Source organism: Melospiza melodia, chromosome 5, assembly GCF_035770615.1.
Source record: "Melospiza melodia melodia isolate bMelMel2 chromosome 5, bMelMel2.pri, whole genome shotgun sequence".
In the NCBI taxonomy this organism is placed as follows: Eukaryota; Metazoa; Chordata; class Aves; order Passeriformes; family Passerellidae; genus Melospiza; species Melospiza melodia.
In genome coordinates, this window is record NC_086198.1 from 25,013,516 (window position 1) to 25,037,214 (window position 23,699).

Below are 23,699 nucleotides of genomic sequence, written 5' to 3' on the forward strand. Positions count from 1 at the left end.
CTTTATCAAAAAAAGGGAAGTTCCCCTTTAGTAATGTTAATGGCAGGAGGATTAATTCTAGGAAGTTTGGCAATGTTTCTTTAAAAATAGTTCATTTAGCAGAATAATGAAGAGGAGTTGAACACTGACTCAGTTTGCCAAGCTGACCTTGTATTCCTCATTCAGATGTGGGCACAGGGAGGACCAGGCTTTATTCAGCCCTCCAGACCAAAAAAAGTAACAAAATTGCAAAGAGAACAAACTAAAGAAGAGCTACTGGGAAGCCTTGGATGTGCTAGTGTTGTAAATCTTTTCCTGATAAAGTGTGATGCTCTCTCCAATCTCCTTCCAGTGATGGATGCTTGGGCTGTTCAGGCTTTTAAGAGCATTGCTGGATTGGCTTTGGCATATGGGAAAAAGTAGTTATTGTAGGTGAACATTGAAAACATCTCTTGAATTTTTCATGCTTAAATAGCTGTCAGAAAGACACATTCAGGAATGGCTACTACACAAATATAAGCTGATCTCAGTGGCTGCTGTGGGGAAAGAAATTATATTTGCTATGGTAGGAAATATAAGGTGTTTTTCATGATCACTTTTGAGTCAAGGAGATTTAGGATCAATAACTGAGGTGGAGGGTGTTTGTTAAAGCAGTAAATAAAATATGGGTCCATTCATAAGGATCAAGGGAATATGATTCACTTATGCCTACAATGTTTAGGCATAAAAATTATTTTTTAGATACCCTGTTCTCTTTTTTTTCATATTGCAACAGAGCTCTCTTCACAGCTTGTCCTACAGTTTTGGCTTGTTTTTGTTATTTTTTTAAATCCTGCTCCTATTCATCCCTAAAGGATTGCAGAAGAGTGAAAACCTTCTCGGTTGAAAACCTGTACTTGACTTGAGTCTCTGGGCACTGCAGAACCATTTCCTGTGATTGCAGCAGAGAGAGATAAAATTCCACTGTGGTGGGAATAAACCGAAATTAGATCAAAGATTTCCGGATAATTAAGACTTCCAAACCAAAACCTCTTTTTCGCTTGACTCCACTATTTTATTTTTTTTTTCCCCAGGCAAACAGGGCAGTGCTTCACACAGGAAGCCACATCTGCCTATCAAAAACAACCACCCAAACTGAAAGCGTGACAGGAGCCGGAGCGTATTTGCATGCGCTGCGATTCCCGGCGCTAACCTGTGCCTCCACCCGCGAGCAGAGAGCTCGGGAGCTGCTGCCGGGCTGCCGCGCACAATGCACGGCTGGCACAGGTGGATGGAGCTGCCGGGTGTGAGGTGTCAGCTCCTGGCTCTGCTGCCGTGAAGCAGCTCAGTTTTGGCTTAGGAGCCGGAGAGAAGCCGGCTAGAAGAGGTGGCAATACAGACCGGCTCCCGGGGGGCTGCCAGGGACCCTGCTCAGCCCTGATGGAGGACAGGAGCCGCCAGCTCCCGCGCTATCAGAGCCAGGAGAGGCCCGGGGTGGGGCTGGCGCCAGCGGGAAATGTCTCCCTGGCAGCAGGTACGTGTGTGTCCGCGCCCTGCGTGCGCTTCGGGCGGGCTCGGGGCGGGCTGCGGGGCCGGCGCTCCGGGGCTGCCGTCGCTGCGGTCGCTGCTCGCCGGCGGGGCCCGGGAGCTGCCCCGCTCCGCTGCGGCCGCGGGGGGAGCCCAGCCCGGCCCGGCGCCGCAGCCCCGCCGCTCCCGCCCCCCGAGCCGGCCGGAGCCGCAGCTCCGCGGGCGGCGGCGGAGCCCGAGCTGCCCGCGCTGCCCGTGCCCCTCGGCGGCGGCGGCACGGATCACCTCCGTCCTGCCCCCGCCCAAGCGGAGCCCTCCTCCCTGCCTGCCTGCCTGCCTGCCGCGCTCCTCCCGCCGCCGCACAGCCCGAGGAGCGGCTTGTTTTCCTGCCCGGATGATGGATTTCTCCGCAAGGTCATCCCTGCCCGCGGCGGCGGCGTGCCCGCGGCTCCCCCGGCGCCGCCGCGGAGGTAAGGGGCGGGAGAGCGGAGCGGGCTGGCAGGGCACCTGCACGGCCCGCACACACCGGAGAGCAGCGGGCTGGGTGTGCGGGCAGGTGCCGGGGCGAGGCGGGCGTGCCTCGCCCTGCCGAGGGGCCGAGCCGTGCCCGGGGAGCCGAGCCCAGCCGTGCCCCGCTCCGAGGCAATGGGGCTGCGGCCGCCCCGCCGAGCGGGCACCCGCGGGTGGGAGCGGCCGGGCCGGCCCCGAGGGCGCCTGTCTCATCCTCTGCTCGTTTCTACCCGTGCTTGGAAGCGACTTGGGCTGGGACATGGTCCGGGAGTGCGGAAAACTTAAGCAAAGAAATAAAAAGGTGGCGGGAATATTGCTGAGATGCCCCCCGCCGCCGGGACGGGCCGGGGGATGCGCGGCGCGGTCGCCACGGCAACGAGCCCGCGGTGCCGCAGGAGCGCGGAGGATGCCCCGGAGGCGCGGGGTGACCCCGGCCGCCGCCCGGAGCGCGGATCGGGGACAAGGGGCGCCCCCGGGCCGAAGCAGGGCGGTGAGGGTGGGCTCGGTACCCCCGGGTGCTTGTCAGAGGAGCCCGCGGCTCCCAGACCGTGGTGGTGAGGCGGCTCTCGGCCGAGAGCAGGAGGGTCCGCGGGGGTTGCGGGCTGGGGTGTCACGGTCAGGGAGCATCGCGCCGTGAGGACTGGCCCGGTGATGTCCCTTGCCTGGCTCAGGGCGTTGGGGCTGGGCACGAATCCCTCACGGCCTTTTCTTTCTCTTGCTGTAGTTGGTGGTAAAACTAGTGATGATGTCAGCTCCTGGTCTGTGGCTTTGTGTTGTCTACATTCAGCTTGTGTTCTGTGCCCCATACAGGCCTTGGCTTCATTAATGCTTTATTCCTTCATCCTTTTTTTTTGTCAAGGAAGATAATAATGCTAGTGGCGGGTTTTTTATCGTAAGACATTACTATGGTCCCATAGCCTAACCTCTTCCATAATATAAAGCAGAGACTATTCCCCAGTGGTTCCAATGTCTGGCCCACCAGCCTCTTCAAACAGTCTTGATTAAATGACTTCTAACGATGGAATTGACTACATTCCTGGATAATTGGCTCCAATTTTTAATCACTTTGTTAAACGTTTGCATCTCTTTTCCCCTTTGAACTTTTCTGACTTCATCTTCCAGCTACTAGATCTTGTAATGTTTTGCCTGTCAGATTAAATAGCTATCTAGTTTCAGATCATCTCTCTCTGCTCAAGTATTTAAGGGCAGTAATTAAATAGCCACTTAGCATTGTCTCTGATGAGATAAATAGACCTGACTCCCTTGGTCTCTCCCTGGAATGCAGATGCTCCCCAGGAGAAATGTCTGGACTGCTGTTCTGTGAGCCTGCACCAGCATCCTCCGGTGCTGCACAGCAGCAGGGTTCCAGGAAGGCCCTCGTTAATGTCACGTGTGGAGATAATAACCTCGTGCTCAGTATTCCCCTGTCTATTCACCCAGTGGTACAAACTTTTCTTTCCCACGGCTACACGGTGGGAACTTCTGTTCCATTAGTTACAGGCAGTGATCTCTGCACTTCTTTGGAAGCCAAGGTTTTCTCAGAAGCTGGTTGTCAGGAGCATTTGAATTAAATATTGCTACATTTATACCTTTGGATTTGCCTATATTAGAGATTTTTCCCTCCTCAGTTCACCTCACTTCTGTGGAGTCTGCAGCTCAGGAATCACAAAAGAGCTCTGGTGTCCTCTAGAAGTCAGAAGGGCTTCTTTTCCCAGGATCTCCCTCCTAAAGGTCTGTCTTCTACCCAGCCAACTTCAAATAAGTTTAAGGTCTCTTGGAGTAAAAGGTACTACGAAGTTACACTGAGTAATGTATAAACTGCAAACTGAGAGTACCCATTACAGTGAATTGCTTTTGTAACTGCTTTTGTTCGGCTGTGCCTCCAAGTGTTGATGAGAGAAAGAGAGAATTGCTTTCCTGTCTTAAAGAGCTGTAAATCCCACCCCTGGCTGACATACACAGTGTCATTATTTTGAGAGTCTTTAACCTGAACGTCGTGAGTTTTACTTGCTCTGAAGTGTGCTTAAGCCTGGACTACAGCTCTCTAGAAAGCACAATATCTGAGAGTATGGGCAAGAGGTTAGGTGGCTTTGGCAGAATATTGTCATTTTTTCCAGCAACACATAAGTAGCATCTTGAATCTCAACAAAATGATGAGATTGAATAGTCTGAAGGCACCTTCTGTGGGAGATGGTACAAAACAAAGTTCTTTGAAATTAATTTTTTTGTTAGGGTTGAGGTAGTTTTTATTTTTTGTTTGGGGGTTATGTGTTTGTAACCACCTTCACTTGCCCTGTCTTTGAGCTTAATACACAGTGAGGGAGGGAAGGTGGTGTAAGAGGTCTGGAAATTAAAGGTCTTTACATGCAGACCATCCCATGGAGTAAGTGATGTGATGATGCCTGTGAGTAAGGTTTGTTTGCACAAATAATGATAGCAGGTTTCAGCCTTTAGAATGACCTAGTTGTCTTCAAAGTGTTAAAATTAAGAACAGGACATTCTGACTGTGTAACAACTTAAATGTCAGGACAAAGAGTGTTATTGAGATTTCATGAACATTTTTTTTATTACAAGTCTCAGAAAATGCCTATTCATAAGATTTCATGAAGTATACACAGTGGTGCACTAAATATAAACAGTCTGAAAGATCATCACAGAGCTCAGTTATCACATCTGATTGAATGGAGCTCCAGAATTCTGCTGAATTTTCTACAGGCTGGTGTAAGCATCTTAAGAATTGTTTCTCAAGTGTTTGTCCAATTCTATATCTCCCCAATATGAAATTCTGAAATGTTGCTACCTGAGAGGTATCTTTCCCTCACCCATTCAAACTCCCCTTCTGTCCCCCAGGTTGGGATAATATCTCTGAGTTTTTTCAACATATGCTTTCCTTTCTCATGGTTGCACCTTTTCTCCAACTCCCTTTGCAATCAGAATAATATTGTGTGTGTTTCCTTGGGGTGGCTGGTCCCAAAAATTACACATTTCTTAATTATGAAGCCCAGCATTAAGAATAGTGGCTGGTAATTAATTCTACAGGCTGTTAATTAATTGTAAACAGACAGAAGATGGTATTTTTGAGGCTTGCTGAAGACTGAGAGCACTAGGTTGGACAGATTTCACTAGCAAGATACTATGGCAGTGGTAAAATTTGTCAGATTTGGGTCCCAAAACTGTTACTGACACTGTTATTTTTAATACCATAAACTCCCTCTGTCAGACTCAGGCAAAGCTAAGGGGAACAACATCCTGCCTCCAGTTTGTGAAATGCTCACTGCTGTGGGAGTACCAGCAATCTGCTCGTAGTCTCACAGCTACAGGCAGAACAAAATTTCCTAACTGAGAATTATGCTCCTAGCAGCACATCACTTCTTAATTTATAACTCCCACACTGAAAGCAGAGTTATGATACAGGCTGAATCTGCTGCCTTTGTGGATTTAGGAGCAATCCTGGATTAAGACCTGATGTTACCTAATTTAGGTAAACATCACCTACTTGAGAGTCAGAACAAAAAAAAAAAGATGGATAATTTTACTAGGGGAAAACAAGTTCTGGACATATTCTGAATGAAATTAAATTACTGTCTTATAGGAAAAGTTTTTGAAAGTATATGTAAATACAGTTTACTTTTGCAAATAGTAAAAATAGAAAGATATATATATATATCTTTTATTATATATATGGACTTTGAACTCAGTAACAGTTCTATAGGAACAAAGACTGGTGCTGATTAAAAATTTAATCACACATGATCAGTTACTTATTAACATCGAGTTATTTGTCTCTTGGGAGTCTGTGGCTAGGAGCTCACATTTGTAGATTGGCAGCAGGTCCTGGAGGGTTGAGGTGTCAGCATGCTGCTGAGTAAATAGGGAAGAAAATGCAGTGCCAACACCTGCAACTCCCTGCAGGCTGTGCAGGGGGAGAAAGGCAAAGAAAAAGGTGGGCACTGGAGTAGGAATGACTGGGAACCAGCATAATAGCATTTTGCACCTATTTGTCCTCTGTCAGCAGTGGACAAGTGCACAAGTGGTGCACTTGATGAGAATAATTAAGTGGAGGGAAGAATGCCAACAATGACAAATATTACCATGCATTGTGGTAAAAGAGTGCTATAGGTGTGTTCACAGAGGGCGGATTAAATTCTTTCCCCTCATCTCCCCCATGCCTCTAAATTCTCCCCCATGCCTCTAAAACTGTGATCCTGTGTAAGAAAGCTTGGTGGCAGGTATGGAAGCTATTACCACAGCCAGCTTCAGCCAAACATCCAGGAAGATACAGTATCTATTCAATTATCCAGGAAAAAGTGTCCGTGTCTATGATATCTCCGAGGGTAGTTGTTAGCAACACGTGCTACTGCTACTGATTGTTTTACTGTACTTATTATACATTAGTAGAACAGCTGAGCTTGCTTATTTCCTCCCTCTGACAGTAGTTCTTTTAGAAGAGTGAGGAGTTAATCAAGGGGGACAGAGACAACCCAGTGCTCTATTAAATTGTTGGTATCTTTGCTATCAGCATTGCCACATGCTGCTGGTGTTTGTGGCTAACATAGAGGAGACCAGTTCTGAGCTGAGGCTGAAAGCTTGTATCGCTTGGCAAGTGGTTACAATTCATTTTCCAATCTCATTTATATCACTGTTGTCTAGCTTTGGAGAAGAAATATTATGCTGAGGGAGTGGCGGAGAAGTTTTTTAGAAGAGGATCACAAGAAGTATGTGTTCTGAGATATTTATCATCTCTCTCTCAGGCAACCCTCACAGTCAAATTCAACTATGATAAAACAGATATGAAGCACATTGCTAGACAGGAATCTTCACTGTGGTCTGGTGACCTCCTGATCCAGGAAGCAGCAGCATTGCTAAGTTGAAAACCATTTATATCATCTGTGGATTGATTGTGGTTACATGGTAATAACACACCCCCTTCCCATTTGTGTGCCTGTGCATTAATGCACACACAAGCTGGTGAAGATCAGTGTTCCCTGAAGCTTTGGCAGTCTGGATGATTCTGGCAAGAGTTATGTTAGTGCTCCAGTTAGCTACAGCCATGGACTAAAGCATAGGGCAGGACTGAAGGGACTACTGCAGGAAAGAGAGCCTGCAACAGGACTACTCTTACTTGCTGAAAAAAACATACACCAAATATAAGCAGAACATAGTGACCAAACATTCAGCTTTGGAAAGACATCTCTAACTTATTTTCCCTTTTTCTGTTTTGTTTTTGGTTTGTTGGTTTTTTTTTTGGTTTTTTTTTTCCCTGCTAAATGGACAAGGTGTTTCTAAAAATATTGAGAAGTAATCAATGTTTGCCTGAATTCTCACAGTGACACCTCTATCCTGAGATTCTCCTGTAGTTCAGTGATGATAATTAATACTGTCAGCTCTTCAAAGTCATCATGCAATTATCACCAATTGGCATTTTTATCTGGATGAACAGGATGGCTTTCTATATGCACATGTGCCTTCCTACTTCTTTTGGAGAACATTGAACAAATATTGGCTACTGCAGTTGGAATCCCAGACTGCATTCTAATGGTGAAAATCTTTTTCCCAGTGATGCCAAACAAAGTTCAGTTTTTAAAAGGGAAGTCAAACAAGAAAAAAGGCAAAACAAAACAAAAAGATGTGCAATTATTTTTAATATTCTTCATGCAAAAACCCAACAGATTGAAACAGAGGCCTTGAATACTATGCTACATTATGACTAATCTGAAAAAGATACTATAAAAAGCAATGGCTCATCCCAAATGATGACAGTGGAGTCAGTGGAGAATTAATTCAGGAATTTTCTGGTTACTCCAGGACCCCTCTTTACATGCATGAAATAATCACTAGAAAGCTGAGAAAATCAGGCAAGATGTTATCATGGAAAGAGTGGGAATTTCCAGTTTGAGATAACAAAGGATCTGATGTTTACCTTAAATTTGCATAAACAGGAGTCAATTCATGAACATCTATGTGGGAAAAAAAATATGTGGTTAGGCATAATTTTCAGATGGATGGATTTTTCCTTTCCTGGGTGAAACAGAGAAGGAAAAGAACAGTAGCCTGCTTACTAATCTGCTTTTTCATGGTTTTGGGAAGAGATGAGTGTTCCTCTTGGTAGCAAGTAGAGCTGGCACGTGGTTTCTCTGGTCAAGGAAATTTGATGTTTGCCAGTTTTGGGGTGAGTAGAGTCCCTTAACCTAGAGCCAGCCTGGCTGAAAGTTATTTTCTATTTGTGGGCAGTCATTTTGTCTTAGTAAAGAAACTGTTAAAATGTTTTGAAGTGCAAGGACTAGTGGTTTACTTTCAATGTATTGCCAGTGAGATCTTAATCCAGAAAGTAGTGTGTCTGCTGAGTGCCCAGAGAACAGTCCCTTCCCTTCCAGAGGCCCCAGGACTCTGTGGAGTTTTGCTAAAAACAGGGTCAAATAACAGGTTAAGTCTGTGAAGTTGGTATAACAAAGCAAGCAAGAAATTTTCCAGCAAAGAAGGTGATGTGGACAGGGCCCTGTTGCATTTTAGCCAGTCTCTGTTTTTCTTAGACTGCTGGAGCTGCAGTTCAGAGAAGCTTCCAGGGCCTTTGGGCACTGAGGAATGAGTCAGGTATCACCAGGTCCCAGCTTCAGAAAGTGGAGAGGTGTAAAAGTCGCCTAAATCTCCCCAGCTCAGCTCTCCTGGAAGCAGTCTGGCTGCTGAGGTCTTATGTAGGAGCGACGGGGGTGATGCACGGTAGGGACGGATGGAGACGAGATCTCTTTGAAGCCAAGCCGTGTAACTTGTAGTTTAGTGCAGAGGGCGTGGGTGCAGGGCCCTGTTGCGAGCTGCCAGCCGCAGCTCAGAGCAGGCCCGAGAGAAGAGAGGCCCAAAGTGTAAGAGAGTCAACGGCAAAGGTTTAAGTGCGGAGAGCTTGTAGAAAGGAGGGGGTGAAGAAGTGCAGAGGGAAGACAAAGAGACAAAGAAAGAAAAGGGCACGAAGAGGAGCGCGAGAGTGAGCAAAAAGATAAGGGAGAAGAGAGATAAGAGAGCGTCTAAAAGAGAGAGCAAAAAGAGAGCAAAGCTCCCTTTACAATACAATAAATCATCTTAAGTGTGAATATGCAGATTCTCATTAACCAATCTACTACAGCATGCGTATCTTATAACATTTCCACACAACCTATAGGAATCACTACATTACCATACTATGTTTATATGTTAAACCCTAAATCTTATTCTTTGGGCCCCATCTGCCAAGCTGCAAGGCCTGCTCTGACTATTAGGCCTGCCTGCTCGCAGAGGGAATTGTTTCCTCCAGGGGGAATTACATTCAACTGGTCACAACTAAGGTATCTCAAAGATTGCTTTCATTTCAATCTCACTTATAGTTTCTATGTTCTCAAAATCTTTTGCCAGGCAGTCATATTTAAAAGGCTTTCTTGTTTCATCCTCCCCAACAGTCTGGCTAGGAAATGCTGAAGGATGATTACACTTCAGTGTTTAACAAACTAAAGGGTCACTTTCCTTACAGTCACTCTCCTCCCTCTGCACTATCAGTTTCATGAAAAACTTCACACAATTGAAAGATTAAGGTTGAGATGACTCATTAAGAAAATTATGGAATAAAATAAGCATGCTGGGGAGTGTAGTTAGGATAGAAGTAATAGTGATAAAATACTTGTCAGAAAGATGATAGTCTTGAGAAGGACTGTGTGGAAACAAGATGACAGAATTATTCCACTCCAAAAGGCTGGCATTTCAGAACTTTCTGTAATACTGCTGCACACCACAGCCTCTCCATGTTAATTACAATAAAAATGTTAATCTTTCCCTTGAGGTTAATAGTTAGGGAGTATCTGTTAAAAGCTGTTAGAAGAGGCTATGAAGGTTTGCATGAGTTTGAGGACTGAGATTTCTGCCCAAGCTAAGCAGCAGCCTTACAAGATATGCTGTTTTTCAGTACTCCATGAAATAGCATCAGTTTCCATCTGTCAATAGGGACAGGTATCCCATCTACAAAGTCAGCTGTGGTGACATTTGACAGTTCTTAGTTGCAGCACGAAAGGCATTTTCACAGAAAGGGTAAGAGGGGTTTTAAGGAGGAACCTCAAGTGCATGGCATGGCAGAATAAAGTGACCAGGCTTTCAGGTCCCTGCCTGCTGCCCCATTCTTCAAATAAAGCTGTTCATGCCATAGGTGAGAGCATTGGTAACTGCAAATGTGCTTTCACCTACCTCAGCTAAGAGCTGCTTAGACTTGGAAGCTGTCACTCCATGTGGTGGCTTCAGGTTGGGGCTGTGCAGAATCTGTGCCTGAGAACACAGGGCTCATCAGCTGAATTCAGCCCATGGTTTTGGCCGTGTGCTGGTGGTGCTAAAAATGCATGAGGATGCACTGTGAACTACGACTGAGGAAGGATAGTGGTTCATTCATTTCCTGAGAAGTCAAGCAAGCTGCATCAGGAGCTGCAGAGGAGTTTTAACTAATGGGTACTACAAAAGGATTAGCTTCATTAATTTAGCTGCGTGTGCTTTTGGCACTCAGGAATTAATCCAGCCTTTATTGATTGTTTTGAGTCTCAATTAACTTGATGCCTAGGAAGGGGAAGGGACAAGTAGTTTCCTCCTGCATATAGCAGGCAAAGAAACTCAGAGATGGTCTTTTCTTTGGTGAGAAAAGGGATTTTTACTTCCTCTCAGGTTTGGGGTATGCATTAACTTAAGGAGCAATTCAAAGCTCAAGTCATGGGGCCACAGTGCAATAAAAGCACATAATACCCTATCATAAAGCCTGGGAGCTTTCCCTCAGAAATACTCTTCTATTAAATGGTCTATTTGAGAATTGCTTCCAGCTGGACCATGCTTGGCCATTATCACATAAACATGTGAGTTGATATTGGGAAATAGGAGAACAGTATTTATCCAGTTCAAAAGATGCTCATAATATGTAGGGCCTCAAGGGAATACTGCTTGGAAAACAAATTTTCATAATAAAATGACCTATTTTAGAGTTAGTTTTCCATGCTGGAGGGGACACAAAGGTAGCAGGATGCTTGCCAAAGAGATGGACAATGAGCACACTCACACTTGCTCCTTAATAAGAACATGAGTGGACTGAATCTATTCATGAGATAGTACCCTGGGGTTTTGGGGTGGTTTTTTTTTTGTTGTTTGTTTGGGGTTGGGTTTTGGTTTGGTTTTTTTCCTAATTTTTTTCCTCTAGATTCTTGCATGGCGGACTATTTGTATGTGTTTGTTGTATCCAGATTGGCATGCCTGCAGGAATATGAGCAGACCTTCCTACCAGCAGCCAGCTCAAACATGGAGATGACAGGGAGAGAACCCACACAATGTCTGAGCCATTCCTTAAAAAGCCTTAGGAGAGGAAAATTAAGTAAAAGGACATCAAAGCTAATAATAGTTTCCTTAAGTATGTACCAGGAAAGCGAGCTTCAATTACATTATGCCTGTAATATTTTGATCCCGAGAACGGAGCTCTGTAAGAGGTGTTATTTGCTGTTACTCATCAGTTCCGTCTGTGTGGATGCTCCAGGACAATTCATGTGGTGGTGGTTCCTCCAGGAGCAGAGCCTGCCTTCTAGTGACTAATGAATGCCACCTACTCAGCTTCAGTTTGTCTCATTCTGTCTCATTTGTCTGTTGAACCCCTTCTTCTTTTTCAATGTGATCTATAATCTTGACTTCAGCAATCAAAATTAGTCTTTAATGACCACACAAGTTCAACCAGTTGGCAATCAGAGCCACACCTGTTATTGTAAAAATCATGTCAAAGTCAGTAGCTAACATGCTGCTCAGAGCAGGAAACTTAATTAGATGGGTGAAATTTGACCTTGCAGTTAAAGGCTGTAATTCCTTTGTCGTTTACAGGAGGTGAATCTGGCCTTTTACCAGAGGTACCTAACCAGAGGTACTAAATTAATATGAAATTGTTCCAAATACCATAGTTGCCGTTCTGACAGGAAGCCAAACCACATCATCCTTTCAGTCCTCCTGTCTTAGATGGCTGATTCATAATGAATGTAGGGCAGATGAGGTAGAGATGAATGAAAAGTGTCTGTTTTCTAGTAGACCATATGGTGACTCTTTTGCACTGTAGAGTTAAAGACACAGTTAAATGTGTTTTGGGGTAAACCTGCTGGCTTACATTTGGAGAGCATTTTGAAGAAGAAATGCACATGAAAACATACATTGCCCTTTGAATTAATGTGGGATCAACATTTCTGTATTGCATGGGGAATTTCATTCATGGGCTTCTGAGCTGACCTCCAGGACCAAAATTTAGCTGGGATCAATATCTTGAGGTCACCTAGTCTTGATCTTAAATTCTTCACTGTTGAAAGTGTTAATTGGTTATATATGCCTAATGACTAATTCTGTTTAGAGAGAGGATTTTCTGTTAGTGACTGAAAAGAGGGCAGTCTTTGGGAAAATGGGCTTTACCCCCTTATGCATAGGCACTTTTTTTTTTAGTTAAGTCTACCTGGGGTTTTTTGTCTGAAGGTTTTTGGTGTGGATTTTTTGGCTTTGGTTTCTTTTTTCTATGTCCATATATATAAAAAATACTTTCTGTATGATCAGAGAGCAGCCTTTTGAATTGTGTTTGACGTTGGTCAACCATTAAAAGAGAGACCTGATACTTTACCAAGAAAACCCCAGAAAATGAGGAAGAGTGCTCATCAGAGGCTTAGAAAGACAAAGCAATGTTTACACTATTCAACTTCAACATGCAACATGAGGCAGCAAGAGATAGGAACATGGCCAACATCACAAATACTTAAAACTGTCTTTCAAAAAGGATGCCATAGCATGGTACAAAAGACAATTTTAAAATAACCATTTGTGAACAGTTTCCTGGCCTTGGGTGATATGAAGCTGTGAAATGGTCTGGCAAGGAGCACACAGCAGGAGACTGATGGGGAATCAGTGCTGGAAGAGCATCCAAGCCTAGGTCCAGGAGGCAGAGGGCCAAAGAATTTCTCTTATCACAGGGACCAACCAACTTCTTTCCTCTGCACATCCTCATTTTTTTCCTGAAAGAGTGGGTCTCCCTTTCACCCCTTATCTCCCCCTGCCTTCCTACTCAACAGTTGTAGAGGTATGTCAGCCTCACAAATGGAATGAAGTCACCGAATTTATATGGGAGAAGGCTGGTCTTTCCCAAAGGTCAGCATTAACACTCTAGTTTTGAGGGAGAAACTTAGGCATGCTAACCTTGAAATTCAACAGCTGAGCCATTTCATCTAGTTGCTGCCCAGAGAGAAGGCCAGGGGCCTAATGAATTTCTAGGTGTTGCAGTTTCTCCCTTAAAATAAAGGCAAAGCTGCCACACGAGGGGAAAAGAACACATTTTTGGTCCTTCTGGAAAAGGAAAAGGGTGAGAGTTTTGAAGTGGTGATGGGGGATTTTCAGCCCATCTGCAGTGCTAATGAGACATCTGTCTCTCTCGAGCAACCTCACATGGCAGTCTGCATTTGCAAAAATATTTTTCTCCTCTTGACTTGGAGTAAAACAAACCTAACAGTTTTCCTGTGGCTGCCCACACCCGTGGCTCAGGATTGTCAATAAATAGATGAGGGACCAGAGTGAAGAGAGCTGAGATCAGGAAAATGAAGGTACAGTAATTACCTGGACTGTGCTGACCAGCAGCTGAGCAGGGATGGAGGACAAGGCTTCCCACCTTAGTGACAGCCACGTTGATAAATTGCACTTAGTTTCCAGCTCTGTAGCCTGGCATTACTTGGTCCTCTGACACAATCTGCCTCTGTCCACATACTAATTCCATTTGTTCTTGATCTGCTCTGAGTTCTCTTGCTCTGGCACACAGGCTGTTAGGAGAGGTGTATAGGAGAGGTGTGTCACAGATATATTTTATGAAAAATCCTTTCTTTAGGATTTTTTCTTTTGAGAAGCTGAGAGGCTTCAAGAACAAAACGTAAACAATGATTATCTGCTGCTGTGGAATGCAACAGGTGGATCTGTGATTGGTCTCATGTGGTTGTTTCTAATTAATGGCCAATCACAGTCCAGCTGTCTGGTCACAAGCCTTTGTTATCATTCCTTTTCTATTCTTAGCTAGCCTTCTGATGAAATCCTTTCTTCTATCCTTTTAGTATAGTTTTAATATAATATATATCATAAAATAATAAATCAAGCCTTCTGAAACATGGAGTCAGATCCTCGTCCCTTCCCTCATCCCGAGACCCCTGCAAACACCACCACAGAGGTGTTTCAGAACGAATTGCCAGCCTTGCTCGCTGCAAGAGAAGCAGCTCATCTGTAAGAAGACGAAAAGATTATTGAGTTGCTGGCTCTGTATCTCATTGACTGCTGCCCTGTTTACACTGGATGTCCTGTTCTCTCTTGTCATATGTTCATAGCCCATCTGATCCCATGCCCTGCCTGAGCTTTCTGAAGAGCAAGAGCAGTAAGAGAGCCCTTTCCAGAAGTGCTTACCTCCTTGTATGAACACTTATGCATCTGCAGTGGTTGCAAGTGCATTTCTTGGGTGGAGTACGTGCAAGTACTTTTCCTGGGTCTGTAACACCCTTTGCTTATTCAGCTTTAAGGTGGTGGTTTCCTGGGGTTTGGTTTTTCCCTTTGCAACTGCTAGCAGCAGCATATTCTGTACACTTGTTTTGTTTTCTGCCTTTTGTTTAGCAGAGGTCTCTTTCCCTCTTTGTAGCTTCAGGACTTGAATCTAGGAAGGGAAGGAGCTCATTTGAATATTTTTTTCTGTGAGGTTGCAGAGGTGGATCACTAAAGCCCAAATTGCTGGGCTCATGATTGCACAGCTTTTAGCAGTAGATGATGAGATGTAGAAGAAAGGTGTTCTGTACTTGAATCACTGGCATTAGACACTGGCTGTTGCACAGCCTTCTCTGTGATCTTCATCTGTGTTGGATTGTATTGAAGAGGCAGAAAAAGTAGAGGTTCCTACCTTTGCTCTGTATCTTTTCTGCTTAGCATCTCTATGCTCACATGTAGCAACCAGCACAATGGCAGAGTATGTTAGAACCTTCTGGCATTTCTTGAATAAGAATGGGAATAGAAAGATTGTATTTTCAAAAATATTTTTTGAGCAACTTTTGAATCCTAGTGGCTTTACTGGTATTTCTGATTATTCAGCACTTTTGAACATCTTTAATTTCAATCTTTAATCACCCAGATTAGGCTAGATGACTGTCTTTGTTAGCATATATCAGATTTTATGTGTATGTCTGTCTTCAATCATGTAAGTATCCATAGTTTGTGGTAATTCAAATTGTATCCATAAACAGGATGTCAATAAAAATAAATTGTGGTCGGAAGGCTGCTGTGCATTCACAGCTGTCAGATGACTGGTTGAAGTATCTAGTACTTATCTTCAAGAAGGTCCTGTGTGGAAATAAACCATCTTGTCTGGATTTTCATACTGGCTCTAAGGTTGCCATGTGTTTTCTCACTCTTTCAAGTGTGCCTCTGTGCATGGGGCATTGATGTTCAATGTGAGTCCAGTAATTAAACCCTAAGCCGTGAATGATCCTTTTTCACACCCTGCCAGCTTCCACTCCAGCTGACTTAGCAACAAGGACAAAGCTGTCCCACAGCCCTGCTCTCTCACAGCTGTGCTCTAGCAAGGTACAGCTTGACCTTAGATCACTTCTAAGATCTGCCGGTTAAATATGCTGGCAGCTTGAGCAAGGGCAGCTAAAACTGCTCCTAAAAGCCGTGCAGCCTGATGGGAGGTGTTGGGCATTAGGTGATAAACTCAGAAATTCCTTGGGGGTGCCACATCATTTTTTCTCTTTTTTTTTTTTTTTTTTTTTTTTGAATGCCTGGGGCATGATTTGCTTGCAGTGTGTAGTGTGAGAAGCTGGAAGGTGAGCTGGAGTGAAAGCTGCCAGGTGAGTGCCAGTCTCACTGCCCATGGGGGTGTCTGCTTTGGGCTTGGCCAGGTGGTTGAGGCAGCCAGCTCCAGTAAACCTGAAGCTCAGTTGAGCTCAGATGTGATATAACTCCTTTGAGCTGTCATTTTAATTAATGCTAATTATTCTCATTAACCAATTTGGCAATCATCCTGAGGGACAGTTATTCAAGGCAAAGTCAATGTTTTCTACCAGTGCCTTCATCACTGCATGCATTGCTTCAGTCACCTGATAAATATAAATGTGAATCCCCTTGTCCTAAATGCAGAAGAAATAAGGAGAAGAGGTGTGCCCAGCAATAGGCTCAATGTAAATCTTGAAGTCTGACTTGGAAGATGCCAGCCTTTGGCAGGAGTGGGGATGTCACTTTAGCCTGGTGTAAGCCTTGCAGAGTTCCAGGGTGTGGACTGGACTATAAGCATGTTATGGATATGGCTGTGCCATACTGCAGTGGGCAAAGCTTTGGCTTACAACACCTTCTGTGTCTCTGTTTCCAGCCTGTTTTATTCAACTAGTCTCCAGATTTTGCACTGCTACCTCTTAAATATTGTCTGTCTTGAGGAAGCGGTCCTGGACTTAGTTTGGTTCCAACAGAGATGGGACTTACCAGGTCAGACACTAAATAAGGATTTGTTTTAAGAGCACTGAGATTTTTTAAGAATTCAGAAGCAGAGAATGTAATTATTTTTAAGCCTGTGAAAATCATATTGAAATCACAGTATAAAATGTGGCAGACAGTTGGATACCTTAGCCTCCCTTCTTGGGGCTAGAAGGGTAGAAGCACATTGAATGTAAGGTTAAAAATACATGTTTTGTATAAGCCATTGTTAGGAAACAATTCTAACAGAAGTGAGGATGGTTCCTGCAATTGTTAGCATAAGAGATTTTTACACCCCCGGGCTCCCTGCAAGGGCAACTTTAAAAAGTTATTGCCATCAAACACCTGTGGGATAGACTGCAAATAATGGGTTGTTCCTAAAATAAGCCATCATACAGCTCAGCTGTTGGTGTTTTTCTTTGCTGTTGGAAGATGGAGGTGTTGAAAGAACGACTTGGTGACTGAGTTGGCTGCTTCATCTGGAGGAAACATTGCAGTCTCTCTGTTCAAGCACATCTAAGTGTAGGATGGAGAAGACTTGAGAGGCTCTCTTTGTCCCAAAGAACTCTCAGGCTACATAGTGAATTTCAGGACCCAAAGTTAGTGATGCAAGGTTTGGGAGTTGAGTAGGTATCAGTGCCAGAACTGCCTTTTGCTTGAGCCAAGAGCCAGAGCAGTCAGTTTCTCTCAGTTTTACCTGATCAGCTCTGCCATAGTGGCAGTCACTGTCATCTGGGAGGTTACTCAGATGCATCTTTCAACACCTTCTGTCAGCTGTGGATGGAGACCAAAGCAAACCTGCAGTGGTTTATGGTTGTAATATTTTACCACCATTTTCCCATCTGGCATTGACCTTCATTAGAGTCAGGTGACTGGAAGCCATCACCCACCCACCTGTAGTGCTCTGTACGACGTTAGGCTGTTCCGTCCTTTCTGGATATAAAGAACAGGGGTCTCACTGGCTATCTGCAGTACATTACAGGTGTTGGCTCCCTCACATCCCATGTGCAGTTCTTCATCAATAACACAAATAATGAATGAGGTGCAGGTGTGGTCCAGTTTCACTAGTGTCAGAGTTCAACCTAATAAAGCATATAGCCTCAAGTGAAGAAAAAGAAGAGGCTGAGGCTGGGATGGCAGCTTTTCATGTAATGGTCTCAGTAAAGTCACATCATAAGCTTGAGTGACTGAGGTGAGCAGCTTAGAGTCCTTAGCTGGACACACAGGTCTGAGTCATTGCCCTCAGAAGAGCATTTACCAGCATTGTAAAGACACTGCAGAATTGCTCAGATTTTATCCCTGAGCACCAAAGGCCTCCAGCCTGCTACCATTTGGTTTCCTGCAGAGCCTGAATACATCAGACAAAAAGTGGCCCAGCACATGGCACTTCCTCTCGTGGGTTTCTTGAGAAGGTGTTTAGCAGGAGGCAGTTTGCTAAGGAGATTATTTTGTTCATTTTGCTGCTCTTACTGTCAATGACAGCCAGCAGCAGAGCAAAGTGACAATGTGAAAAAAACAGGAAGCAACTGCTGAGGTGGCAGCAGGAAGAAGGCAAGATATTTTTAACTGTTGGGTTTTTTTACCAAAAAAAAAAAAAAGAAAACACGGTGATAGCTGTTTCAGCTGCCAGCCTCTCTATTCACATGAGCTGTGTTTTGTGATAGCCAGGAGGTAAGAGCAGACATGGTGAGATCATCATCGTGCCTTTCTTAGGTTAATCACACAGTAGAGCACATTTCTGTTACAGTAATGACTGGGTAGGCACTGCATCCTTCTTCTCTAATTACATGCCTTTTGCAGGAGTTCTTTTCTGTTAGGATAACGCCTGTAAATGACAATGGATACGTCCCTTGCCAGGTGCCTGTTATGTAAAGATCTATTCCCCTCTCTAATACTGAGCCCAGCATCTTCATTAAAATAATGTGATCTATGAGGAGAACTTAATTTTTTCATACTGTGTATGAGAAGCAAATGTTATAATTTTTTGGGTTTTACCTTGTGCAAAAGACATTGATCCTGCTGACGGCTCTTCCAAGGCAGAATTTCTTTACTTGCAAAGTTGGTTTTAAAATAAGAAGTGCTGCTACAATACGTTTCTCTGGGCTCTGATAATATAGTTATTCAGAAGTAAATCAGACCTGATTACCTAGGATGGTAACTGCTCCTGTGGATGCTTCAGCCACAAGATGAATGTTTGTATGCAGTGCACTGGGGGGAATGCTCTTAAGGATGTCATAATGAAATTCTGGAAAGTTCCTTTTGAGGAGCTGAAAGCATGTTAGGAGTGCATAACAGCCTTTGTCCCTAGAAGCCACCCTTTCCAAGACACACGTACTCAGCAGTGGTTATGTTTTCCTGACCACAGAAATGTGATTTTTGTGTTGGTCTAGCTTCCAGTGGATCAATGTCCATGTAAACCACATCATCCTGGTTGTTGCAAGTTGTCTGGGCAACAAAGAAGAACTGCAAGAATTGCATGGGCAACAAGCCAGCATTATGCTTTCATCCCTAAAGATGATCACTCTGCTTTTTGAAGTCATGTTGGCATTGCTGGGTAGGAAAAATGTATTTGTTGTTGGTCACTGCTAAACTCCTCTCACAAAAAGCTCATGAAGGGCTTTTGTTTGTCAGCTGTTAACATTCAAATGCAGTCAGCTGCATAACATGCATTAATGAGGGGTTAGATTTCACCATGCTTTTATCAGAAAGATAGCGGGATAGGTAAGGAGCGAAATTCCCATTGGCTGTTAGAAATTTTTTGCTTTTGACACCAAATACAAAGTGGTGTTTGAGAGGTTCCTATGACCCTCCTGTTCACATTCTTCAAAAACCACACCTTGTTTTTGAGCAATAGTAAGCTGAAGAAAAACCAGCAGTGGCAGTGAGCTGTGTGAAGTGGAGTCACCTGCCTGATGAGGACAGCAGGTTGTTGGTTTCCTCCCATGTGCATGTGTCAGGAGTGTGCATGCAGACTTCCTCCTGAAACATGGCTTATCCTTCAAGTCAGGCTGCCTTTCCTTAAAAATTACTTCCAGGGTCAGCCACTGCAATAAGAAAAAACTGCTGATAAATAATCAGGCTAAACATAATAATATGCAATTAAACAAAAAAAGATATATCCTTGTGGGTTTTACCCTCGTGTTGCCTCCCCTCCAGGGTGGCCAGGATAGGAGGAAGGAATATAGCTGTAGCTTTTGCAACTGCTGCAGCTGGCTGCCGGTCAGTGTAGCTGTTGTTTGATTTAGCTGTTTTCATAAATCCATTTATCCTTCCCTTTCACCTTGGAGGAGAAAGACTGATGGGCTCTTTGCACTGCTCTGCAGCAAGCCCAGGGTTCAGCAGGGGCTTTTGCATGCTTACATGGTAGCCTCACTGAAGAAAGCCTTTTCATTGTGTGCTGTAGCCCTGGGAGGAGGTGTGCAGGGAGAGAGCCTGCCCTTGCAGCCCCTGCTGCTGCCCCAGGGAGCGTGCTTGGGAGGGTGAGCTGATGGGAAGCAGAGGGAAGGATGATATGGGAGAAGGAGATGGACATTCAGGCTCTCATCCAACCCTCCTGTGGTTCCTTGCCATGCCACCCTCCTCTGATGATGTGTGAGGCTCTCTGGAGAGATTCTAGAGGCTGCAGTTAGGAGCATGAGGATCTGAGCTTCTCCTGGAAAAGGCTTTTAATCTGTGCGAAAGGAGTGAACTTTGAAGGCTCAAAACTTCGATGGCAGCAGATGATATCACAATTCTTAATTTAAACCAGGATTTTCAATCTCTTTGCCAAATGTTGTCTTCTAGCCATCTTCTCGATACTGTGTTTCCTATCACTTCTAAATACTGATTTTTCTTGCTTTTAAGTGTTGGAGTGCAAGGCAAACCCATTTTCTCTCTGGAATTGTGGAAGAATTTTGCTAAACCATGTTGCACCTGTAAATCCATACCCACTTGATTCTTACTCCCACACAAACAAGATGCTCTCACAGCACACCCACAGCACATAGCAGCCTGTGGCCATGGCCAGAGGACAATGACATTTTCAGCAGGGGCAGCCCAGCTTTTGGGGCTGAGTTGCACCGTAACACTGCTAACAGTGCAGGGGCTCCTGCCAGGGCCCCATCAGCAGGTGCCAGAGCTGGATGTGGGGGTTGCTGCTTGTCTCCTGGCCAGGGCAAGATGGGTGCTGCCCACAGGGAACAGATGGGACACAGGCTGGAACATCCTGTCTCTGAGCAGAGCTGCATTTCCTTTTAGATGGACATCTTTCTAATTGTAGGGTAACTGCCAGCAGGACAGTAGAGCTGAATCATGGCTGATCACCACACAGTTTTTATTACCGTGCCTGCCTATTAAAAGCTAATTGCAGATATCCTCACACATCTGTCCCTGAGTGACTGCTGAGGTACCCATGTGTCCCTGGACTGCTTTGAAATGTTGGGGCAAGGTCCTGCTCAGGGCTCTTGGCAGGATGCGCTTAAGGTTTGCCAGAAGCTGGAAGAAATGAAGGGAGGTGCAAAGCAGTTTGCTTTGCTTTGTATTAGTCCCAGAGGCTGCTGTACTATTTGTAGGACTGCCTTTACACATTTTCTCATCTGTAGGTTGTGGGCAGCAGGTTAACCTGAGCTTTGTCCTTCCAAAGTGGAGTTCCCATGCTCTGCACTCTGCAGAATTAACCACTATACCTGGCAGAGAGATGCAAGATGGGAGAAGTCAACAACCAGAAAAATGCATTTCTTCAGTGTGTACAAATATGCTAGATAAATCTTCAGTAGGTGTCAGGCTGATTGGCAGCCATCTATTTTTGGCTGAAAATGGTAGTGCATCTTGCCCTTGATTTTCACATGATTTTCCTCAGTTTACTACCATTACAAAGCAAGGACGAGCACTGAGCCTCTGTTTTGTGTTTGGACTTACTTCCCATTTGTGCCTCTGCCATTTCCATTGTTCATTGTGTCATGACACCTTTCTGAGCAAACCTGATAGACATCACTGGTTGTGTGTCAGCATCCCGCAGGAGGAGCTCTGGGGTCTGGTGAGGAGTCCTGGCGGGATCTGGTTTCTCCCCTCAGGACTGTCCATGTGGCTCAGTTGGTAGTTCCGGCTGATTTGGTGTTGTGGTGTACGTGCAATCACCCACTTTGTGTGGGAGTACCAGTCGTTGGTTTTTCTGGGTCTGGATTGAAGGCACTTGAGACAGTAGCTTGTGTCTGGACTCAGGTGTTTATTATTTTCTATCAGTAAAACAGTCTCACTACTGTGAGTTTGGCAGCTTTTCATTAGAAGGCACAAAATGGCCAACAATCTCTTGTTACAAGGTCTTTTAGGACTAAACTATCCAATTAAGAATTGACACCTAGATTATTTTCCATTTTTAACCCAATAACTGATCCTGAGGAGCCCGTAATGCAGACTTTTCTGCCCAATTACAAAATGCCACCCAAACCATGAAGAAGGAAGAAGTATGAAGAAGAAACCCTGTGCCCTCCATCTTGCTTCCATCCACAACACACTAAAAATCCCAAAACATGAATTTCTCACCGAGTGATACACCTACACTACTCTCTATAATCTATTTCACACTTTTGTGGATTCTGGTGTGTTCTGGAGTCTAGGAAACTTTCTGCATGGATGAGGGTCAAGGTCAGGGCACCCCAGAGCAGACAGAGAAATATTCCCAGTACCCTGGGCCTGGGTTTCCACAACTTTGCTTAATGTGTGCACAGAGGGTGCTGCAGCCCTATGTGCTGAACTTGTTGCTCCTGCTGTCCAGCTCTCTGCCTGTCTCTGGCACAGGTTCCTGCTTTGGCTGCAGCTCTGACCTGCAATAACATCTGCATTCCTGGGGTGTAGAAGGGGAACTGGGACTTGGAGCACCCTCTGCTTGAAATGCCAGCCCTGTCTCTGGTGGGAATCACAGGTGTGCAAGGTGTCTGTGGGCATCCCCCACCACCCTGTCATCACAGTGAATTTGTCTCCTGTCAGCATCCCAAAACACACTGAAAGATGAAAGCTGTGCATCTTATATCTTACCTCTTCAGGCAACCTCTTAGGGATTTTAATGAATGTGTCCTTGTTTTGTGCTGTCTTTGATTTGTAGTGCCAGTCTTTTTGATCCCACAAAAAATTAGGAGAAAATGGCCCATAAAGCAAATTTTTCATGAAACCCAAGATAACAAACACCCTTTGACATTGAAAAGAGGGTAAAAAACCCCACTGGCTGCAGAATTAGAAGGATGTTTGTGTGTTTAAATTTTAAAGAAATGTGCTTTATTTCCTTTGTATTTAGTGGTCTGATATGAGTTCAAGTGAGCCATTGTCTTTTTCCTCAGATCAGAAAATGAGAACAGAGACTGAATTCCCCCTTCAGCAGATGTTTATCTCTGTTCTTAACCGATGTGGCTATATAATGATTTTTTTGTGATGATCTGAGAGATCTTGTAAGATTAGAGCTATTAAGAACAAGTGTTCAGCTCTTCCATTTGCAGAAACAAGGTTGAAGAAAGGGCTCAAAGAGTACAGGACTCAAGGAGTGGAAAGGTGATGAGAATCCAGAATTGGGATGAGATGCTTGATTCCTTTGGGAGCTGATTTTTAGTTTTTTTATGGTTGAGGGTGGGTGGAGATGCTGGAAGTCTTATTTGTGCTTTTGCAGATTTTCAGATTTCTTCCAGAGGGAATGAAAGGCAGAATCTTATGTAGGAATTTCCTGAAAATTTATTGATTTGTGTTATGAAACATGAAGACTTTCTGGTTTTGTTGAGCTTCTCATAAGAAGCAAGAGGAAAAAAATCCTACAGTTTTATTGAGTCTTGTGGTTCTTTTCTTGCTGCCTTTCATAACCCAAATACCATTTATTTAGCCTGTGTGTTATTTTGTTTTACCTAACACTCCATAATATGAACCATTATACTGTTAACATTTGCAGTGTCGTTTTATTGGGGGTTGGTTGTTACTGAAATAGATAAGTGTTCTTTACATTGTCAGCATTAAGTTGCCTGGAAACTTCTTGGGATTTGAGGGATTTTGGACTTTTTAACAGCACATGAAAAAGACCTACTCAGTTACAAGAGTCTGTGATGGTCTGCTGGCCACACAGGGACCCTCCCAGACCATTTAAGCCAAACATGGACTCTGCCAAAGTTAGAAACCTCTTGTTGCTAAAGCTCCAGAACAATTCCTTGTTGAGATGAGAATGACACAGTCAGGCAGGCTAATTTGATCTGCAAGAATAAGGA

At 44.4% G+C, this 23,699-nt stretch overlaps 1 protein-coding gene across 3 annotated transcripts in view; it reads left to right on the forward strand.

Annotated features, from left to right (window-relative positions):
* Positions 1–1,142: 1,142 nt before the first annotated feature.
* The window catches only part of GPRIN3 (GPRIN family member 3), a 34,783-nt gene continuing 12,226 nt past the window's right edge, over positions 1,143–23,699 (forward strand). Inside the window, exon 1 of one of the 3 annotated variants that reach the window (XM_063156619.1) lies at positions 1,143–1,492. The gene's annotated coding sequence lies outside the window, so the exon portion shown is untranslated. Of the gene's footprint in view, positions 1,493–1,871; positions 1,956–3,627; positions 3,727–23,699 lie in introns of those variants that run through there. The other 2 variants (XM_063156620.1, XM_063156621.1) reach the window with 2 other exon arrangements.